The sequence below is a fragment of the Mixophyes fleayi genome, chromosome 7 (genome assembly GCF_038048845.1).
Source record: "Mixophyes fleayi isolate aMixFle1 chromosome 7, aMixFle1.hap1, whole genome shotgun sequence".
NCBI classification, from domain to species: Eukaryota; Metazoa; Chordata; class Amphibia; order Anura; family Limnodynastidae; genus Mixophyes; species Mixophyes fleayi.
The window spans coordinates 12,996,747-13,019,999 of record NC_134408.1 but is presented as its reverse complement, the minus strand read 5'-3'; the positions used below and the strand labels follow the sequence as shown (position 1 = coordinate 13,019,999).

Genomic DNA, 23,253 nt, shown 5'->3' with positions numbered 1-23,253 from the left:
ATAAGGCAATAATGACAGGGTTTCAGTCTTCCATGACAGAAATTAGAGAAACGGTCAATAAGGCAATAATGGACAGAAGAAAACTCACATGAATCAAGCCTAGACTTTGCCAGAAAGCAAGTGGGAGACACTTTAAGTGTAGGAAACTCTATGACCTGATGAGGCTATCAGGTATCTGTTTATGACACTATCTGTTGTTCGCAAGATTTCTCTCCTGTCTCTACCGACAAGGCAGTGGTCCTGCTTCACTGTCACCCTGCTTTCAGCGGGCACACATTTACACAAAATCCAGAGGGAATGAGGACAAAGGGAGAAAATTGCTGGTCATCACAGTCCTTCCCTGTAACCTTTTCTTCTTGATCCATCCAGCAGGAGTCATAACCCCTAATCAGTCCTGACTTCCAGCTTCCATGATCTCACGGCTGAATCTTCCCTCTGGTCTCTGGGTACAGCCTTTATCGTTGCTCGGGTTTGCACAATCTTTATCTTGGAATACAGGTTGCTCCCTCTTCTGGCTTCCTCATTGGAGACTCTCAACTCCTGGAGGCTGGATCAGGACTCAGGCACTGCCAAACTCTAACTCGGACTCCCTGTCTATGGTGGCTCCACAATATCTGTGGGTTGCCACAATACATCTCAACAAAGGAGATGTAATTACCAAATGCATCTTCCCAAGATTAACCAAACATTTGCTGTAGAGTTTTCATCTGAGGGCTGACCGGCACTGTCGGTGAAGTCTGGCAAGTCCTCTGCATACATAACCCCAAAACCAGCAGTAGAAAGAGCCAGCTCCACACGGGTTAGCAATCTTTGTGCAGACACCACAGGATGGATACTGTGCTTTCAGGAACATCTTATATCAAGCATTTTAAACATAGCATACATAATATCGGGTTGGGTACGCTTGATCGATGAGGAAATATTCAACATGAACAAGCTCTCCAACTAAAATAGAAATTTAAAGCGGGCAATAACCCGATATTTCCACTTTAAATTTCTCTTGACAGACGTCGTGATGACGTTAGCCTGCAGTGCCGAACACTTCTCCAATCGGGATAACTTGCTGTCAGCATGGTGATCCAATCAGAGATCTCCAGCGTCGGCTTCAAGGCATGTCTGTTTATTTTCACATCGGTTTGCCAGAAATTCAAGTTTTAGTTGGAGGGCTTGTCAATGTCAGATTGGTGGTAATCATGAAAGAGATAATGGAGAGATAATGCACAATGGTCGGCCAAAGTTGACTCCTCACTTTGTCACAGAGACCAATAGATCTGTTTGGCTACCTTACTAGGTCCTATGTTTGGCACAAAACGAATCATTGTAAAAACATTGTCCCTACCATGAAGTACGGTGGTAGGAATATAATCCTATGCGGATGCTTATCTGCTTCAGGGACTGTGAAATTTGTCAAAATGAACGGAGTAAGACACAGAGGAGAAACCTGCTGCAATCTGCAAGTGACCCGGAACTTTGGAGAAGATTTGTATTCTAGCAGGACAACGACAGAAGCATACGGCCAAAATCACAATGGACAGCTTCAAGAAGAAAAAACAAAAAAAATCAATATTCTGGAATGACCCAGACCTCAATCCTATTGATAATCTGAATAGTTATTCAAAAATGACGGTTCACTAACAGTCCCCATCCAAGATATGCGGTCAATGGGTAGACATTGATTAGGTCGACCTTGAGAAAGTCGACAACATTAGGTTGACAATTCAAATATCGACAGTATTGTTAGTTCAACAATTGGAATGTAGACAGTATTATTAGGCTGACAATTGGAATGTAGACGTATTATTAGGTTGACTATTCAAATGTAGACAGTATTATAGGGTTAGGGGTTTAGGGTTAGAGATATTATTTTCGATCTAATAATACTGTACATTTGAAATGTCAACCTAATAATACCGTCTACATTTGAATTGTCAACCTAACAATACTATTGATGCCATTATTGTCAACTATCCAACCCTGTCTATATTACGGTGTTTACCATATAAATGTGGATAGGGTAACTGTCTAACATATGTATCACACCCCCATCCAACCTAATGAAGTTTGAGCACTCCTGCAACCCTAGAACATGATCTTTATGACCTGTTCACAAACCAGGCTCTTAGGGGTCAGTCTGTACACATCTATAAGTCAAGATTACATATATAATTTGGAGTTTCAATACAAGTATTCACTTCACTCATCTCACGAGACAGCTTACCTTTAACCGGTATTTCTATTTTGTGAAATACCAGGATGTATTTTATTCTGCACTAAAACTCTGTTAATTGAATCATCACCTATCCCATAAAAACTCTTCAGACTAATTGTTAGGGTGGGGGTGCATGTATCACATTTATTTTAAATAATGGGTGGCATTACCTGCCATAAATATTTCGGTTCTATAAAAGCTTCTGTTTGTTTTACAAGCAAGCATAACACATGAGCCTTAAATGCGTCCTAAATGATCAAACGACAATTCCTCTCCGATCCTTCAGATGTTAGCGGCTGATTGTTAAAAAAAAATGTAGCAGAGTTTAATTGTCTCCAATATGATGAACCACGTTGTAACATTTGCAAAAATGATTTTTGTATATCTTTCCAGATGTTGGGGAACTCCGTGCATTTTATTATTAAATCAGATCACCTAATAAATATAAAATGGTATTTTCAACATCTCTACTTCTGAGCTTAAGATTTCAACGCACATGTGAAATGATAAATACAACATAGCAAAAACAATATCTGCAGCTACATAGAGGAAGCAAACCTTAGTATATTACAGATATAATATATGTTAAAAGTCATTGCAATCTTCTTTGAACCTTTCCCTGATTGGTGCTTTTCATTAATCCTTTCTCGCAATTGTTTTGAATGATCTTTGATCTTCACAATGAAGCTCTTCTTTAGAAATGCATTAACCAACTGTGGGACCTTTTAACAGAGTTGTATTTAATTTTAGATCAAATGAAAAACTTTAATTTCAAACAAGCTTGCTACAGTAAATTCATTTAGCTGTATATTTAAAAAACGGGTGAATATTTATACCATCACTTCTTATCTGTTTTTTTTTATTTGTAATTAATTAAATAGTTGTTTTTTAAGTTGACATTACACAGTATTTGTGTGTTGATCAGGGTCAAAACTTACTGAGTAAATCCATTTTGACTCCATGATGTAAGAAAATAAAATGTGAAAAATGTGGAAGGGGCTGAAAGCCAGTTTTATAGCTTATTATGGCAATTTAAAAGAAAAAAATATCACTTATCGTCTGAACTTATCAAAGAAATTTCAATGAGGCGGCCAAGCATTAATTAACTGACCCGTCAAGACTGGCCTGGAGCAGTAAGATTTAATCTACTGCTTGCCCAACCAGTCTCCGTAGTGGAGTACAGGTGTCGACGGGTTTGCCCAGATTTGAGGGTAGATTTATTAAACTTTCTAAGTGGAACAGTGGAGGTGTTGCTCATAGCAACCAATCAGATTCTCGCTATCATATTCTAGAATGTAATAGATAAATGATAGCTTGAATTTCATTGGTTGCTAAGGGCAAAACCTTCACTTTTCCTTCTTAGACGCTTAGTGAATCTACTCCTTGGGCTTTCAGTTCCATTTATTAAAAAACAAATAAACACACCCACATAAGCAACATTCTATATAATACATCAATTACATGATATATTTGTTTTACATACATTATACTATTTAACAATATTGCATTAAAAATATTTCATTCTAAGAATAAATAATTATATTTTTCCATTTTGTTTTCTCTCTTCCCCGGACTGACTCAGACATTTGACCTAGTTATCTAATAACGTAAATACAGATCTGAGCTTCTCTTTTCTGTTCCTTTATTTGTTTTGTGTGTTTGTAGTAATATTATTTATTCATTTATATGTCTCTGCAAAGCTGCATGTGTAGATGTTATTATATATATATTTATAGATATGGATATATACACACGCGTTTGGGATCTGCTAAACACACAAACACTTGTGTGTGAAATTAGAAAATGATTGTATCTCCTCGTTTCCAAATCAACATGTGGGGCGCTCAATTGATTCCCCCAGACGGGAACAACAAAATAAAAATATAACTGTTGGCACGCTCCAGCATAAAATTGGTAATAGAGTTTTTATCCTGAGGTCTTGAGCTTCAAGGACATAGAAAACACAAGAGAAGCCCAATACATTTAAATAGGGGGTATACAATGTACTGTGCTTCTCTTGTGTTTTATATGTCCTTGAAGCTCTAGACCCTGGAATAAAAGGCTCTATTACCAATTTTATGTGTCTGAATGCATGTATGTATGTATGTGTGTGTGTATATATATATATATATATATATATATATATACATATAAAATAAATAAATATATATATATATATATATATATATATATATTTTATATGTATGTGTATGTGTATGTGTGTATATATATATATATATATATATATATATATATATATATATATATATATATATATAATATTTATATTAGTGGTGGATTTGGAATTTTCGAAGTACAATTATGAATAATGTAATCTATATAATATAAGTGACTGGAATGTGATAGTGTTACAATGAAGGCAATAGAAGTGGTGGTATGACATATCACTGTATACCCCCTCTCCACCACTGTGTGTGTGCATGCCTGTGTATGTATGTGTGTGTGTATATATATATATATAGATAGATAGATATAGATTATAGATATATATATATATATAATCTCAATCATATGAAGCAATGGTCCCCCATTTGGGATCACACAGATCTTCATGCGATGAGCACCTTAAAGCCCAATTCTCCTATGGCTCAGGAGGAGGGGACAGTGACACTGAAGAGGAGGGGGTGGAGGAGAGAGACAGCGAGGGAGGAGGCATGCCTGGAGTCATGAATTATTGATAATAATGCTGATGTCTCTTTAACTGGAGATGTGTGTGACACCCTGTGTGTGTGTGTGTGTGTGTGTGTTCTCTAGCAAGCGAGGCAGCGCTGTGTGACAGAGGGTGGGGAATACACAGTAATTCTGGGCTTTTCATGTCAGCTTTTACCCCTCTCTCTCTCTCTCTCTCTCTGTGACACTGTTGCCTGCTGACAAAGAGAGAACGTCTTCTTAAAGCCATTATTCTAAAGGATTTTTTTTTTGTATTTTTTTTTTTTGGATAGACTCCATCTTCTGTCTTCGCACCTGCAAGTGCCTCCAGCTGTCACCCTCCCCCTCTGTACAACAGATCCTAAGCCCAAGACGTCAGGGTGAATGGCACCCCCAGGCTGAGCAGAGAAGGGAACCCTGTGGATTTCAGTGTGTCAGGCTGTCATTCTGGGGGCTGCAAGGCGTTCTGGGATACAAGATGTTGGCGTGACCTATTTTGGCTGCTGTTGATCATGGTTTAGTGTGGACATCAGGATTTGCCACCCAGGCCGGGGTGCACAAGACCACTAAGTTTCCCTGGCTCCCACATGTCCAGCTGTCTGGCCCCCAATAATCCTGAGAGGAGTTATGCCATGAGCTGAGGAACCACCGCTGACGGTAGGAGATGGGTTTGATTTTATACAGCTGGGAAATGTAATACCTAGATGATGGAGGATGCAGGGACCAGTAATCACCCACCCAAAGCTTAGAGGAGGTGCTATATATATACATTGCCAGTAACCGTGTTAGTTATGTCTCAGTACATATCAGGATCCTGTACCTTTACTATACTGACATCAGACTAATCCACAGATATTAGGTCATGTATCTCTCTTATCCTGTTATACACAGACCTCTCTCATCTTCCTTATACAGAGGCCTCTCACATCAGCCTAATATACAGACCATTCCCATGCTCGTAATACACAGAGGTCTCACCTCTCCCTAATACACAGACCTCTCCTCTCTCCCTAATACACAGACTTCTCACCTCTTCCTAATACACAGACCTCTCTCATCTTCCTTATACAGAGGCCTCTCACATCAGCCTAATATACAGACCATTTCCATGCTTGTAATACACAGACTTCTCACCTCTCCCTAATACACAGACCTCTCCTCTCTCCCTAATACATAGACTTCTCATCTCTCCATAATACACAGACCTCTCTCATCTTCTTTATATACAGACCAACCCCTTGTTCCCAATCCACAGACCTCTCACCTCTCCCTAATACACAGACCTCTCACCTCTTCCTAATACACAGACTTCTCATCTCTCCATAATACACAGACCTCTCTCATCTTCTTTATATACAGACCAACCCCTTGTTCCCAATCCACAGACCTCTCACCTCTCCCTAATACACAGACCTCTCACCTTTCCCTAATACACTGACCTCTCACCTCTCCCTAATACACAGACTTCTTACCTCTCCCTAATACACAGACCTTCCCCTCTTACTAATACACAGACCTCCCCATCTCCCTAATACACAGACCTTCTCCTCTTACTAATACACTGACCTCTCACCTCTCCGTAGTACACAGACCTCTGACTTCTCCCTAATACACAAACCTCTCACCTTTCCCTAATACAGAGACATCCCCCTCTTCCTAATACACAGACCTCCCCCATCTCCCTAATACACAGACCTCCCCCATCTCCCTAATACACAGACCTCTCATCTCTCCTTAATACACAGACCTCTCACCTCACCCTAATCCACAGACCTCTCACCTCTCCGTAGTACACAGACCTCTCATCTCTCCCTAATACACAGACCTCTCACCTCTCCCTAATATTTTGACCTCCCCCTCTTCCTAATACACAGACCTCCCCATCTTACTAATACACAGACCGCTCTTGTATCTCTAATAGACAGACCTCTCACATTCTATTTATAAGCAAACCTCTCTCCCTTTTCGTAATTCACAGACCTTTCCCCTCTCCCTAATACACAAATTTCTCACATCCTCCTAATGCACAGACCTCTCTCGTCTTATTAATATCACAGACTTCTCACATATCCCTAAAACACAGACCACCCCTCCTCTTCCTAATACACAGATTTCTCACCCATACCTAATACACAGGTCTCTCTGCATTGCATGCTACACAAACCACTGGAGCCCTGACACACAATGTTCAGACTTCCTTCTATTACATCAGGATTTCCCTTCACCCAATAGAGAGAATTCAGACTATGGGGCCTATTTATCAAAATGCAGCGATAAGAATGTTTTCTATTTATTGGTTGTTGCAAATAAATTCCTTATTGCTCCAATTTATCAAGAATATATTATGGAGGCAGCTGGGCGATACTCATCTGCCCTGGTGATACTGGCTGGAACGGTAATGGTTACCTTTGTGCTTCGTGGGGGCAGTCTCTGTAGATATGATCTTACCACCGGCGGTGACCCATTGATGTATATGGGGAGAAAAGCCCTGTAGCAGGCATCAGAACATCAATCTATCAGCTTCTTCTAATACACAGACGTTACTCCACCTAATACACAGGCTGCAGACCTCTTACCTCTATGTAGTACATACACCACCTTCTCCTAATACACAGACGTTACTCCACCTAATACACAGGCTGCAGACCTCTTACCTCTATGTAGTACATACACCACCTTTTCCTAATACACAGGCTTCTCACCTCCTACTAATGCACAGATCTACCACCTCTTCCAAATACTGACCTCTTACCTTTTCTTAATAAACAATGCCTTGTCTCTTAAGACCTTATCCACAGCAGCACCAATAATGCACCATAAAGGCATCTTTAATGTGTTACGCTGAGGGTACATTTAATGCTCAGAAAATTGGGATTCAATCCATTGGTAAAAGTTCACTCTATTAATGGGCACTTGTTGAGCGCAGGGAGGTCTTTGGACGTGAAGTGATCTTGTCTGACCTTATACACAGACACAGTGATCTGGTATACGTGATATGCCATACTGACACTTCTCCTACTGTTTTGATTATACGTTCAATATCCATCCACTTCTAAATTTCCACTTCGTCTATTGCATAGACATCTAGACCTACATCTATCACCTCCTCCTAATATAGATACACCAAGAGACGGATCATTCACCTCCTCCTAATACACAAATACCAGGCAACAAACCTCTACCTTCCTTCTACTATACAGGTACAGGATACAGAACTCTCATCTACTCCTAATACACAGACATCAGAGCACAGACCCTCTCCCGGAATGTCCGGGTAGGAGACTCCCAGAATCCGGATAGGTCTTCCAGACTCTCGGGAGAGCAGGAACTTCTCCTGCATCCTGCCTCCCCACTTCCTAGTGAAGTGGCAGGATGGTAGCCTCAATGATGCAATATCGATTTTGTTATGAGGGTGGCACCAAAATTACACGATTGAGCGTGCCACGCCCCCTTCTGCCCTCCCACCATGCCCCCTGTCTGGCATCTCCCAGGACTCCACAACAAAATGTTGGAAAGTATTCATTAGAGCACATACCCCTCCCCGCATACAGTAATTAGAGCACAAACCACACCTCCTCATACAGTCATTAGAGCACAGACCCCACCCCCGCATACAGTCATTAGAGCACATACCCCACCCCCACATACAGTCATTAGAGCACAGACCACACATTCGCATACAGTCATTAGAGCACAGGCCCCACCCCTGCATACAGTCATTAGAGCACAGACCCTACCTCTGCATACACAGTCATTAGAGCACCCTTCCATGTACTGGGCAATAACTAGCCCTATCGCTGGTGAAAACATTACTTGCTGTTTGTCCCCTTACTTGTAACACTGTTTATATTACACAATATGTGTTGTGAAGAGGATTCTTTATGTTAAACATTCCTTGAATATTAACAACTGCAAAAATACCAGAAAAGAAGGTATATTACCCTCCGGTTAGACGTGTTCCACAAGTGTCCTGTTGACGACATACCCATCCATCACTCATGCAGAACTTGTCTACTGACTGGTTCTTGTAGACGACAATGAGGGACATTCACTGTACGGGAAGTTATTCTTCTTCATATTGTTGAAACTTGTCTAGAAAGAGGTTAGTGGCAATAATTCAAATAACAAGATCGTTAAAGGTAATAACCACATAGATAACTAGATAGAAAATCACTGCAAGCTATCAAAGACACCGAGATCCCTGAGAAAGAAAGGGTGTAGCAAGGGTCAGCACTGACTTTTCCAGCACCCCCCTGCTGGCAATTTGCGCAAAGGGGCTTCACTGCGCATGCGCTGTTCCCACGCACCAAGGCGCCTATTCCGATCCCTACAGGAACTCGGAGTTAAGGCAGGAGGCGCCAGTGCCAAAGGAAATATATATTTTTGTCACAGGCAGGCTGGTGGGTGCCTTCTTGACGTACTTACTGGGATTATGGTGTCCCGCCGACGTTGAGTGCGGTCTCAGGAGGGAATTCAATTCCCCACGTTGTGGGCCACGCACTATTACTGTTACTACGGTAATCTCAGCGCTAATTTTTCCTGTGAGCCGCAAGCAAAAATCTGCGTTAAAATTACCATACTAACGGTAATAGTGTGCGGCACGCATTGTTCTAAAGAGAAATGCCGGGAATTGAACCTACCCTTAGTGTATAGAAAGTTTACTGTGACTCTCGATATAGGTCGCTAATAAAGAGATCACCTTTAACAATTTGAATTATCTGTCTCTATAAAAGTATTTTAGGCTAACTATACTCGACAGCAGAATTTCATGCTTTCATTCCATAATTATTTATTTCAGTGATAGACAGCATTACTTTTCAGGAACCTCACGAGTTGGTTTTGGTCACACATGTAGCCAAACATCACATACATGGAGAAGTTTTAGATCATATTATCTGATGAGAACTTATGAACCTATGTCTGTTTAATCAATCTAAATAGAAGACCATCCAACCACACACTAACCTGCTACATAGACTGTGTGACTGCGCTGTGACATCACCATCCAATCACACACTAACCTGCTACATAGACTGTGTGACTGCGCTGTGACATCACCATCCAATCACACACTAACCTGCTACATAGACTGTGTGACTGCGCTGTGACATCACCATCCAATCACACAGTAACCTGCTACATAGACTGTGTGACTGCGCTCACTGTGTGACATCACCATCCAATCACACACTAACCTGCTACATAGACTGTGTGACTGCGCTCACTGTGTGACATCACCATCCAATCACACACTAAACTGCTACATAGACTGTGTGACTGCGCTCACTGTGTGACATCACCATCCAATCCAACACTAACCTGCTACATAGACTGTGTGACTGCGCTCACTGTGTGACATCACCATCCAATCACACACTAACCTGCTACATAGACTGTATGACTGCACTCACTGTGTGACATCACCATCCAATCACACACTAACCTGCTACATAGACTGTGTGACTGCGCTGTGACATCACCATCCAATCACACACTAACCTGCTACATAGACTGTGTGACTGCGCTGTGACATCACCATCCAATCACACACTAACCTGCTACATAGACTGTGTGACTGCGCTGTGACATCACCATCCAATCACACACTAACCTGCTACATAGACTGTGTGACTGCGCTCACTGTGTGACATCACCGTCCAATCACACACTAACCTGCTACATAGACTGTGTGACTGCGCTGTGACATCACCATCCAATCACACACTAACCTGCTACATAGACTGTGTGACTGCGCTGTGACATCACCATCCAATCACACACTAACCTGCTACATAGACTGTGTGACTGCGCTCACTGTGTGACATCACCATCCAATCACACACTAACCTGCTACATAGACTGTGTGATATCACCATCCAATCACACACTAACCTGCTACATAGACTCTGTGACTGCGCTCACTGTGTGACATCACCATCCAATCACACACTAACCTGCTACATAGACTATGTGACTGCGCTCGCTGTGTGACATCACCATCCAATCACACACTAACCTGCTACATAGACTGTGTGACTGCGCTCACTGTGTGACATCACCATCCAATCACACACTAACTTGCTACATAGACTGTGTGATATCATCATCCAATCACACACTAACCTGCTACATAGACTATGTGACTGCGCTCGCTGTGTGACATCACCATCCAATCACACACTAACCTGCTACATAGACTGTGTGACCGCGCTCACTGTGTGACATCACCATCCAATCACACACTAACCTGCTACATAGACTGTGTGACTGCGCTGTGACATCACCATCCAATCACACACTAACCTGCTACATAGACTGTGTGACTGCGCTGTGACATCACCATCCAATCACACACTAACCTGCTACATAGACTGTGTGACTGCGCTCACTGTGTGACATCACCGTCCAATCACACACTAACCTGCTACATAGACTGTGTTACTGCGCTCACTGTGGGACATCACCATCCAATCACACACTAACCTGCTACATAGACTGTGTGACTGCGCTCACTGTGTGACATCACCATCCAATCACACACTAACCTGCTACATAGTGTGTGTGACTGCGCTCACTGTGTGACATCACCGTACAATCACACACTAACCTGCTACATACACTGTGTGACTGCGCTGTGACATCACCATCCAATCACACACTAACCTGCTACATAGTGTGTGTGACTGCGCTCACTGTGTGACATCACCGTCCAATCACACACTAACCTGCTACATAGACTGTGTGACTGCGCTGTGACATCACCATCCAATCACACACTAACCTGCTACATAGACTGTGTGACTGCGCTCACTGTGTGACATCACCATCCAATCACACACTAACCTGCTACATAGACTGTGTGACTGCGCTCACTGTGACATCACCCTCCAATCACACACTAACCTGCTACATAGACTGTGTGACTGTGCTCACTGTGTGACATCACCATCCAATCACACACTAACCTGCTACATAGACTGTGTAACTGCGCTGTGACATCACCATCCAATCACACACTAACCTGCTACATAGACTGTGTGACTGCGCTCACTGTGTGACATCACCATCCAATCACACACTAACCTGCTACATAGACTGTGTGACTGCGCTCACTGTGTGACATCACCAGCCAATCACACACTAACCTGCTACATAGACTGTGTGACTGCGCTGTGACATCACCATCCAATCACACACTAACCTGCTACATAGACTGTGTGACTGCGCTCACTGTGTGACATCATCATCCAATCACACACTAACCTGCTACATAGACTATGTGACTGCGCTCGCTGTGTGACATCACCATCCAATCACACACTAACCTGCTACATAGACTGTGTGACCGCGCTCACTGTGTGACATCACCATCCAATCACACACTAACCTGCTACATAGACTGTGTGACTGCGCTGTGACATCACCATCCAATCACACACTAACCTGCTACATAGACTGTGTGACTGCGCTGTGACATCACCATCCAATCACACACTAACCTGCTACATAGACTGTGTGACTGCGCTCACTGTGTGACATCACCGTCCAATCACACACTAACCTGCTACATAGACTGTGTTACTGCGCTCACTGTGGGACATCACCATCCAATCACACACTAACCTGCTACATAGACTGTGTGACTGCGCTCACTGTGTGACATCACCATCCAATCACACACTAACCTGCTACATAGTGTGTGTGACTGCGCTCACTGTGTGACATCACCGTCCAATCACACACTAACCTGCTACATACACTGTGTGACTGCGCTGTGACATCACCATCCAATCACACACTAACCTGCTACATAGACTGTGTGACTGTGCTCACTGTGTGACATCACCATCCAATCACACACTAACCTGCTACATAGACTGTGTGACTGCGCTGTGACATCACCATCCAATCACACACTAACCTGCTACATAGACTGTGTGACTGCGCTCACTGTGTGACATCACCATCCAATCACACACTAACCTGCTACATAGACTGTGTGACTGCGCTGTGACATCACCATCTAATCACACACTAACCTGCTACATAGACTGTGTGACTGCGCTCACTGTGTGACATCACCAGCCAATCACACACTAACCTGCTACATAGACTGTGTGACTGCGCTGTGACATCACCATCCAATCACACACTAACCTGCTACATAGAATGTGTGACTGTGCTGTGACATCACCATCCAATCACACACTAACCTGCTACATAGACTGTATGACTGCACTGTGACATCACCACCCAATCACACACTAACCTGCTACATAGACTGTGTGACTGCGCTGTGACATCACCATCCAATCACACACTAACCTGCTACATAGACTGTGTGACTGCGCTGTGACATCACCATCCAATCACACACTAACCTGCTACATAGACTGTGTGACTGCGCTCACTGTGTGACATCACCATCCAATCACACACTAACCTGCTACATAGACTGTGTGACTGCGCTGTGACATCACCATCCAATCACACACTAACCTGCTACATAGACTGTGTGACTGCGCTGTGACATCACCATCCTATCACACACTAACCTGCTACATAGACTGTATGACTGCGCTCACTGTGTGACATCACCATCCAATCACACACTAACCTGCTACATAGACTGTGTGACTGCGCTGTGACATCACCATCCAATCACACACTAACCTGCTACATAGACTGTGTGACTGCGCTGTGACATCACCATCCAATCACACACTAACCTGCTACATAGACTGTGTGACTGCGCTCACTGGGTGACATCACCATCCAATCACACACTAACCTGCTACATAGACTGTGTGACTGCGTTGTGACATCACCATCCAATCACACACTAACCTGCTACATAAACTGTGTGACTGCGCTCACTGTGTGACATCACCATCCTATCACACACTAACCTGCTACATAGACTGTGTGACATCATCATCCAATCACACACTAACCTGCTACATAGACTGTGTGACTGCGCTGTGACATCATCATCCAATCACACACTAACCTGCTAGATAGACTGTGTGACTGCGTTGTGACATCACCATCCAATCACACACTAACCTGCTACATAGACTGTGTGACTGCGCTCACTGTGTGACATCACCATCCTATCACACACTAACCTGCTACATAGACTGTGTGACATCATCATCCAATCACACACTAACCTGCTACATAGACTGTGTGACTGCGCTGTGCATCACCATCCAATCACACACTAACCTGCTACATAGACTGTGTGACTGCGTTGTGACATCACCATCCAATCACACACTAACCTGCTACATAGACTGTGTGACTGCGCTCACTGTGTGACATCACCATCCTATCACACACTAACCTGCTACATAGACTGTGTGACATCATCATCCAATCACACACTAACCTGCTACATAGACTGTGTGACTGCGCTGTGACATCATCATCCAATCACACACTAACCTGCTACATAGACTGTGTGACTGCGTTGTGACATCACCATCCAATCACACACTAACCTGCTACATAGACTGTGTGACTGCGCTCACTGTGTGACATCACCATCCTATCACACACTAACCTGCTACATAGACTGTGTGACATCACCATCCAATCACACACTAACCTGCTACATAGACTGTGTGACTGCGCTCACTGTGTGACATCACCATCCTATCACACACTAACCTGCTACATAGACTGTGTGACATCATCATCCAATCACACACTAACCTGCTACATAGACTGTGTGACTGCGCTGTGACATCACCATCCAATCACACACTAACCTGCTCCATAGACTTTGTGACTGCGTTGTGACATCACCATCCAATCACACACTAACCTGCTACATAGACTGTGTGACTGCGCTCACTGTGTGACATCACCATCCTATCACACACTAACCTGCTACATAGACTGTGTGACATCATCATCCAATCACACACTAACCTGCTACATAGACTGTGTGACTGCGCTGTGACATCATCATCCAATCACACACTAACCTGCTACATAGACTGTGTGACTGCGTTGTGACATCACCATCCAATCACACACTAACCTGCTACATAGACTGTGTGACTGCGCTCACTGTGTGACATCACCATCCTATCACACACTAACCTGCTACATAGACTGTGTGACATCATCATCCAATCACACACTAACCTGCTACATAGACTGTGTGACTGCGCTCACTGTGTGACATCACCATCCAATCACACACTAACCTGCTACATAGACTGTGTGACTGCGCTGTGACATCACCATCCAATCACACACTAACCTGCTACATAGACTGTGTGACTGCGCTCACTGTGTGACATCACCATCCAATCACACACTAACCTGCTACATAGACTGTGTGACTGCGCTGTGATATCACCATCCAATCACACACTAACCTGCTACATAGACTGTGTGACTGCGCTGTGACATCACCATCCAATCACACACTAACCTGCTACATAGACTGTGTGACTGCGCTCACTGTGTGACATCACCGTCCAATCACACACTAACCTGCTCCATAGACTGTGTGACTGCGCTCACTGTGTGACATCACCATCCTATCACACACTAACCTGCTACTATGACTGTGTGACTGCGCTGTGACATCACCATCCAATCACACACTAACCTGCTAGATAGACTGTGTGACTGCGCTGTGACATCACCATCCAATCACACACTAACCTGCTACATAGACTGTGTGACTGCGCTGTGACATCACCATCCAATCACACACTAACCTGCTACATAGACTGTGTTACTGCGCTCACTGTGTGACATCACCGTCCAATCACACACTAACCTGCTACATAGACTGTGTGACTGCGCTGTGACATCACCATCCAATCACACACTAACCTGCTACATAGACTGTGTGATTGCGCTGTGACATGACCATCCAATTACACACTAACCTGCTACATAGACTGTGTGACTGCGCCCACTGTGACATCATCATCCAATCACACACTAACCTGCTACATAGACTGTGTGACTGCGCTCACTGTGTGACATCACCGTCCAATCACACACTAACCTGCTACATAGACTGTGTGGCTGCGCTCACTGTGTGACATTACCATCCAATCACACACTAAGCTGCTACATAGACTGTGTGACTGCGCTCACTGTGTGACATCACCGTCCAATCACACACTAACCTGCTACATAGACTGTGTGACTGCGCTGTGACATCACCATCCAATCACATACTAACCTGCTACATAGACTGTGTGACTGCGCTCACTGTGTGACATCACCATCCAATCACACACTAACCTGCTACATAGACTGTGTGACTGCGCTCACTGTGTGACATCACCATCCAATCACACACTAACCTGCTACATAGACTGTGTGACTGCGCTGTGACATCACCATCCAATCACACACTAACCTGCTACATAGACTGTGTGACTACGCTGTGACCTCACCATCCAATCACACACTAACCTGCTACATAGACTGTGTGACTGCACTGTGACATCACCATCCAATCACACACTAACCTGCTACATAGACTGTGTGACTGCGCTCACTGTGTGACATCACCATCCAATCACACACTAACCTGCTACATAGACTGTGTGACTGCGCTGTGACATCACCATCCAATCACACACTAACCTACTACATAGACTGTGTGACTGCGCTCACTGTGTGACATCACCATCCAATCACACACTAACCTGCTACATAGACTGTGTGACTGCGCTGTGACATCACCATCCAATCACACACTAACCTGCTACATAGACTGTGTGACTGCGCTCACTGTGTGACATCACCATCCAATCACACACTAACCTGCTACATAGACTGTGTGACTGCGCTGTGACATCACCATCCAATCACACACTAACCTGCTACATAGACTGTGTGACTGCGCTCACTGTGTGACATCACCATCCAATCACACACTAACCTGCTACATAGACTGTGTGACTGCGCTGTGACATCACCATCCAATCACACACTAACCTGCTACATAGACTGTGTGACATCACCATCCAATCACACACTGACCTGCTACATAGACTGTGTGACTGCGCTGTGACATCACCATCCAATCACACACTAACCTGCTACATAGACTGTGTGACTGCGCTGTGACATCACCATCCAATCACACACTAACCTGCTACATAGACTGTGTGACTGTGCTGTGACATCACCATCCAATCACACACTAACCTGCTACATAGACTGTGTGACTGCGCTCACTGTGTGACATCACCGTCCAATCACACACTAACCTGCTACATAGACTGTGTGACTGCGCTGTGACATCACCATCCAATCACACACTAACCTGCTACATACACTGTGTGACTGCGCCCACTGTGTGACATCACTATCCAATCACACACTAACCTGCTACATAGACTGTGTTACTGCGCTCACTGTGTGACATCACCATCCAATCACACACTAACCTGCTACATAGACTGTGTGACTGCGCTCACTGTGTGACATCACCATCCAATCACACACTAACCTGCTACATAGACTGTCTGACTGCACTGTGACATCACCATCCAATCACACACTAACCTGCTACATAGACTGTGTGACTGCGCTCACTGTGTGACATCACCATCCAATCACACACTAACCTGCTACATAGACTGTGTGACTGCGCTGTGACATCACCATCCAATCACACACTAACCTACTACATAGACTGTGTGACTGCGCTCACTGTGTGACATCACCATCCAATCACACACTAACCTGCTACATAGACTGTGTGACTGCGCTGTGACATCACCATCCAATCACACACTAACCTGCTACATAGACTGTGTGACTGCGCTCACTGTGTGACATCACCATCCAATCACACACTAACCTGCTACATAGACTGTGTGACTGCGCTGTGACATCACCATCCAATCACACACTAACCTGCTACATAGACTGTGTGACTGCGCTCACTGTGTGACATCACCATCCAATCACACACTAACCTGCTACATAGACTCTGTGACTGCGCTGTGACATCACCATCCAATCACACACTAACCTGCTACATAGACTGTGTAACTGCGCTGTGACATCACCATCCAATCACACACTAACCTGCTACATAGACTGTGTGACTGCGCTCACTGTGTGACATCACCATCCAATCACACACTAACCTGCTACATAGACTGTGTGACTGCGTTGTGATATCACCATCCAATCACACAGTAACCTGCTACATAGACTGTGTGACTGCGCTGTGACATCACCATCCAATCACACACTAACCTGCTACATAGACTGTGTGACTGCGCTCACTGTGTGACATCACCATTCAATCACACAGTAACCTGCTACATAGACTGTGTGACTGCGCTCACTGTGTGACATCACCATCCAATCACACACTAACCTGCTACATAGACTGTGTGACTGCGCTCACTGTGTGACATCACCATCCAATCACACACTAACCTGATACATAGACTGTGTGACATCATCATCCAATCACACACTAACCTGCTACATAGACTGTGTGACTGCGCTGTGACATCACCATCCAATCACACACTAACCTGCTACATAGACTGTGTGACTGCGTTGTGATATCACCATCCAATCACACACTAACCTGCTACATAGACTGTGTGACTGCGTTGTGACCTCACCATCCAATCACACAGTAACCTGCTACATAGACTGTGTGACTGCGCTGTGACATCACCATCCAATCACACACTAACCTGCTACATAGACTGTGTTACTGCGCTCACTGTGTGACATCACCATTCAATCACACAGTAACCTGCTACATAGACTGTGTGACTGCGTTGTGACCTCACCATCCAATCACACAGTAACCTGCTACATAGACTGTGTGACTGCGCTGTGACATCACCATCCAATCACACACTAACCTGCTACATAGACTGTGTGACTGCGCTCACTGTGTGATATCACCATCCAATCACACACTAACCTGATACATAGACTGTGTGACATCATCATCCAATCACACACTAACCTGCTACATAGACTGTGTGACTGCGCTGTGACATCACCATCCAATCACACACTAACCTGCTACATAGACTGTGTGACTGCGCTCACTGTGTGACATCACCATCCAATCACACACTAACCTGCTACATAGACTGTGTGACTGCGCTCACTGTGTGATATCACCATCCAATCACACACTAACCTGATACATAGACTGTGTGACATCATCATCCAATCACACACTAACCTGCTACATAGACTGTGTGACTGCGCTGTGACATCACCATCCAATCACACACTAACCTGCTACATAGACTGTGTGACTGCGCTCACTGTGTGATATCATCATCCAATCACACACTAACCTGCTACATAGACTGTGTGACTGCGCTGTGACATCACCATCCAATCACACACTAACCTGCTACATAGACTGTGTGACTGCGCTCACTGTGTGATATCACCATCCAATCACACACTAACCTGCTACATAGACTGTGTGACTGCGCTGTGACATCACCATCCAATCACACACTAACCTGCTACATAGACTGTGTGACTGCGTTGTGATATCACCATCCAATCACACACTAACCTGCTACATAGACTGTGTGACCGCGCTCACTGTGTGATATCACCATCCAATCACACACTAACCTGCTACATAGACTGTGTGACTGCGCTGTGACATCACCATCCAATCACACACTAACCTGCTACATAGACTGTGTGACTGCGTTGTGATATCACCATCCAATCACACACTAACCTGCTACATAGACTGTGTGACTGCGTTGTGACCTCACCATCCAATCACACAGTAATCTGCTACATAGACTGTGTGACTGCGCTGTGACATCACCATCCAATCACACACTAACCTGCTACATAGACTGTGTGACTGTGCTCACTCTGTGACATCACCATCCAATCACACACTAACCTGCTACATAGACTGTGTGACTGCGCTCACTGTGTGACATCACCAGCCAATCACACACTAACCTGCTACATAGACTGTGTGACTGCGCTCACTGTGTGACATCACCGTCCAATCACACACTAACCTGCTACATAGACTGTGTGACTGCGCTCACTGTGTGACATCACCCTCCAATCACACACTAACCTGCTACATAGACTGTGTGACTGCGCTCACTGTGTGACATCACTATCCAATCACGCACTAACCTGCTACATAGACTGTGTGACTGCGCTGTGACATCACCATCCAATCACACACTAACCTGCTACATAGACTGTGTGACTGCACTCACTGTGTGACATCACCATCCAATCACACACTAACCTGCTACATAGACTGTGTGACTGCGCTGTGACATCACAATCCAATCACACACTAACCTGCTACATAGACTGTGTGACTGCGCTGTGACATCACCATCCAATCACACACTAACCTGCTACATAGACTGTGTGACTGCGCTGTGACATCACCATCTAATCACACACTAACCTGCTACATAGACTGTGTGACTGCGCTCACTGTGTGACATCACCATCCAATCACACACTAACCTGCTACATAGACTGTGTGACTGCGCTCACTGTGTGACATCACCATCCAATCACACACTAACCTGATACATAGACTGTGTGACTGCGCTGTGACATCACCATCCAATCACACACTAACCTGCTACATAGACTGTGTGACTGCGCTCACTGTGTGACATCACCATCCAATCACACACTAACCTGCTACATAGACTGTGTGACTGCACTCACTGTGTGACATCATCATCCAATCACACACTAACCTGCTACATAGACTGTGTGACTGCGCTGTGACATCACCATCCAATCACACACTAACCTGCTACATAGACTGTGTGACTGCACTCACTGTGTGACATCATCATCCAATCACACACTAACCTGCTACATAGACTGTGTGACTGCGCTGTGACATCATCATCCAATCACACACTAACCTGCTACATAGACTGTGTGACTGCGCTGTGACATCACCATCCAATCACACACTAACCTGCTACATAGACTGTGTGACTGCGTTGTGATATCACCATCCAATCACACACTAACCTGCTACATAGACTGTGTGACTGCACTCACTGTGTGACATCACCATCCAATCACACACTAACCTGCTACATAGACTGTGTGACTGCGCTGTGACATCACCATCCAATCACACACTAACCTGCTACATAGACTGTGTGACTGCGCCCACTGTGACATCATCATCCAATCACACACTAACCTGCTACATAGACTGTGTGACTGCGCTCACTGTGTGACATCACCATCCAATCACACACTAACCTGCTACATAGACTGTGTGACTGCGCTGTGACATCACCATCCTATCACACACTAACCTGCTACATAGACTGTGTGACTGCGCCCACTGTGACATCATCATCCAATCACACACTAACCTGCTACATAGACTGTGTGACTGCGCTCACTGTGTGACATCACCATCCAATCACACACTAACCTGCTACATAGACTGTGTGACTGCGCTCACTGTGTGACATCACCATCCAATCACACACTAACCTGCTACATAGACTGTGTGACCGCGCTCACTGTGTGACATCATCATCCAATCACACACTAACCTGCTACATAGACTGTGTGACTGCGCTGTGACATCATCATCCAATCACACACTAACCTGCTACATAGACTGTGTGACTGCGCTCACTGTGTGACATCACCATCCAATCACACACTAACCTGCTACATAGACTGTGTGACTGTGCTCACTGTGGGACATCACCATCCAATCACACACTAACCTGCTACATAGACTGTGTGACTGCGCTCACTGTGTGACATCACCATCCTATCACACACTAACCTGCTACATAGACTGTGTGACCGCGCTCACTGTGTGACATCACCATCCAATCACACACTAACCTGCTACATAGACTGTGTGACTGCGCTGTGACATCACCATCCAATCACACACTAACCTGCTACATAGACTGTGTGACCGCGCTCACTGTGTGACATCACCATCCAATCACACACTAACCTGCTACATAGACTGTGTGACTGCGCTGTGACATCACCATCCAATCACACACTAACCTGCTACATAGACTGTGTGACTGCGCTCACTGTGGGACATCACCATCCAATCACACACTAACCTGCTACATAGACTGTGTGACTGCGCTCACTGTGTGACATCACCATCCAATCACACACTAACCTGCTACATAGACTGTGTGACCGCGCTCACTGTGTGACATCACCATCCAATCACACACTAACCTGCTACATAGACTGTGTGACTGCGCTGTGACATCATCATCCAATCACACACTAACCTGCTACATAGACTGTGTGACTGCGCTCACTGTGTGACATCACCGTCCAATCACACACTAACCTGCTACATAGACTGTGTGACTGCGCTCACTGTGTGACATCACCATCTAATCACACACTAACCTGCTACACAGACTGTGTGACTGCGCTCACTGTGTGACATCACCATCCAATCACACACTAACCTGCTACATAGACTGTGTGACTGCGCTCACTGTGTGACATCACCATCCAATCACACACTAACCTGCTACATAGACTGTGTGACTGCGCTCACTGTGTGACATCACCATCCAATCACACACTAACCTGCTACATAGACTGTGTGACCGCGCTCACTGTGTGACATCATCATCCAATCACACACTAACCTGCTACATAGACTGTGTGACTGCGCTGTGACATCATCATCCAATCACACACTAACCTGCTACATAGACTGTGTGACTGCGCTCACTGTGTGACATCACCGTCCAATCACACACTAACCTGCTACATAGACTGTGTGACTGCGCTCACTGTGTGACATCACCATCCAATCACACACTAACCTGCTACATAGACTGTGTGACTGCGCTGTGACATCACCATCCAATCACACACTAACCTGCTACATAGACTGTGTGACTGCGCTGTGACATCACCATCCAATCACACACTAACCTGCTACATAGACTGTGTGACTGCGCTGTGACATCACCATCCAATCACACACTAACCTGCTACATAGACTGTGTGACTGCGCTGTGACATCACCATCCAATCACACACTAACCTGCTACATAGACTGTGTGACTGCGCTCAGCCGCACTGATAACCGTATGAACTACGTGAGTATTTATGCACAGTGCTCCACACCTCTACAGGAAGAAGACCTTCGTTAATGTCGGTGGCCATTGAAACGTAATTGTTGACCACACACAGCAGCCATTTTATGAGCTGAGCCAATGCTCAGGTCACTTGGAACCAGAGACATTACTGATGCAGGAACTGATTGGCTGCGTTCTCATGATTATTAGTCCAGCCCACAACATGGCTGCCTCCTCTGTGTGCAGGTGACTGGCACTTCCTTTCTG

The 23,253-nt window shown here is 44.7% G+C and overlaps 1 protein-coding gene across 1 annotated transcript in view; it reads left to right on the top strand.

Moving 5' to 3' along the window:
• The first annotated feature begins 4,907 nt into the window (after positions 1 to 4,907).
• The window catches only part of FBXL16 (F-box and leucine rich repeat protein 16), a 50,504-nt gene continuing 32,158 nt past the window's right edge, over positions 4,908 to 23,253 (top strand). The window contains exon 1 of the mRNA XM_075179113.1: positions 4,908 to 5,536. The gene's annotated coding sequence lies outside the window, so the exon portion shown is untranslated. The remainder of the gene's footprint in view (positions 5,537 to 23,253) is intronic.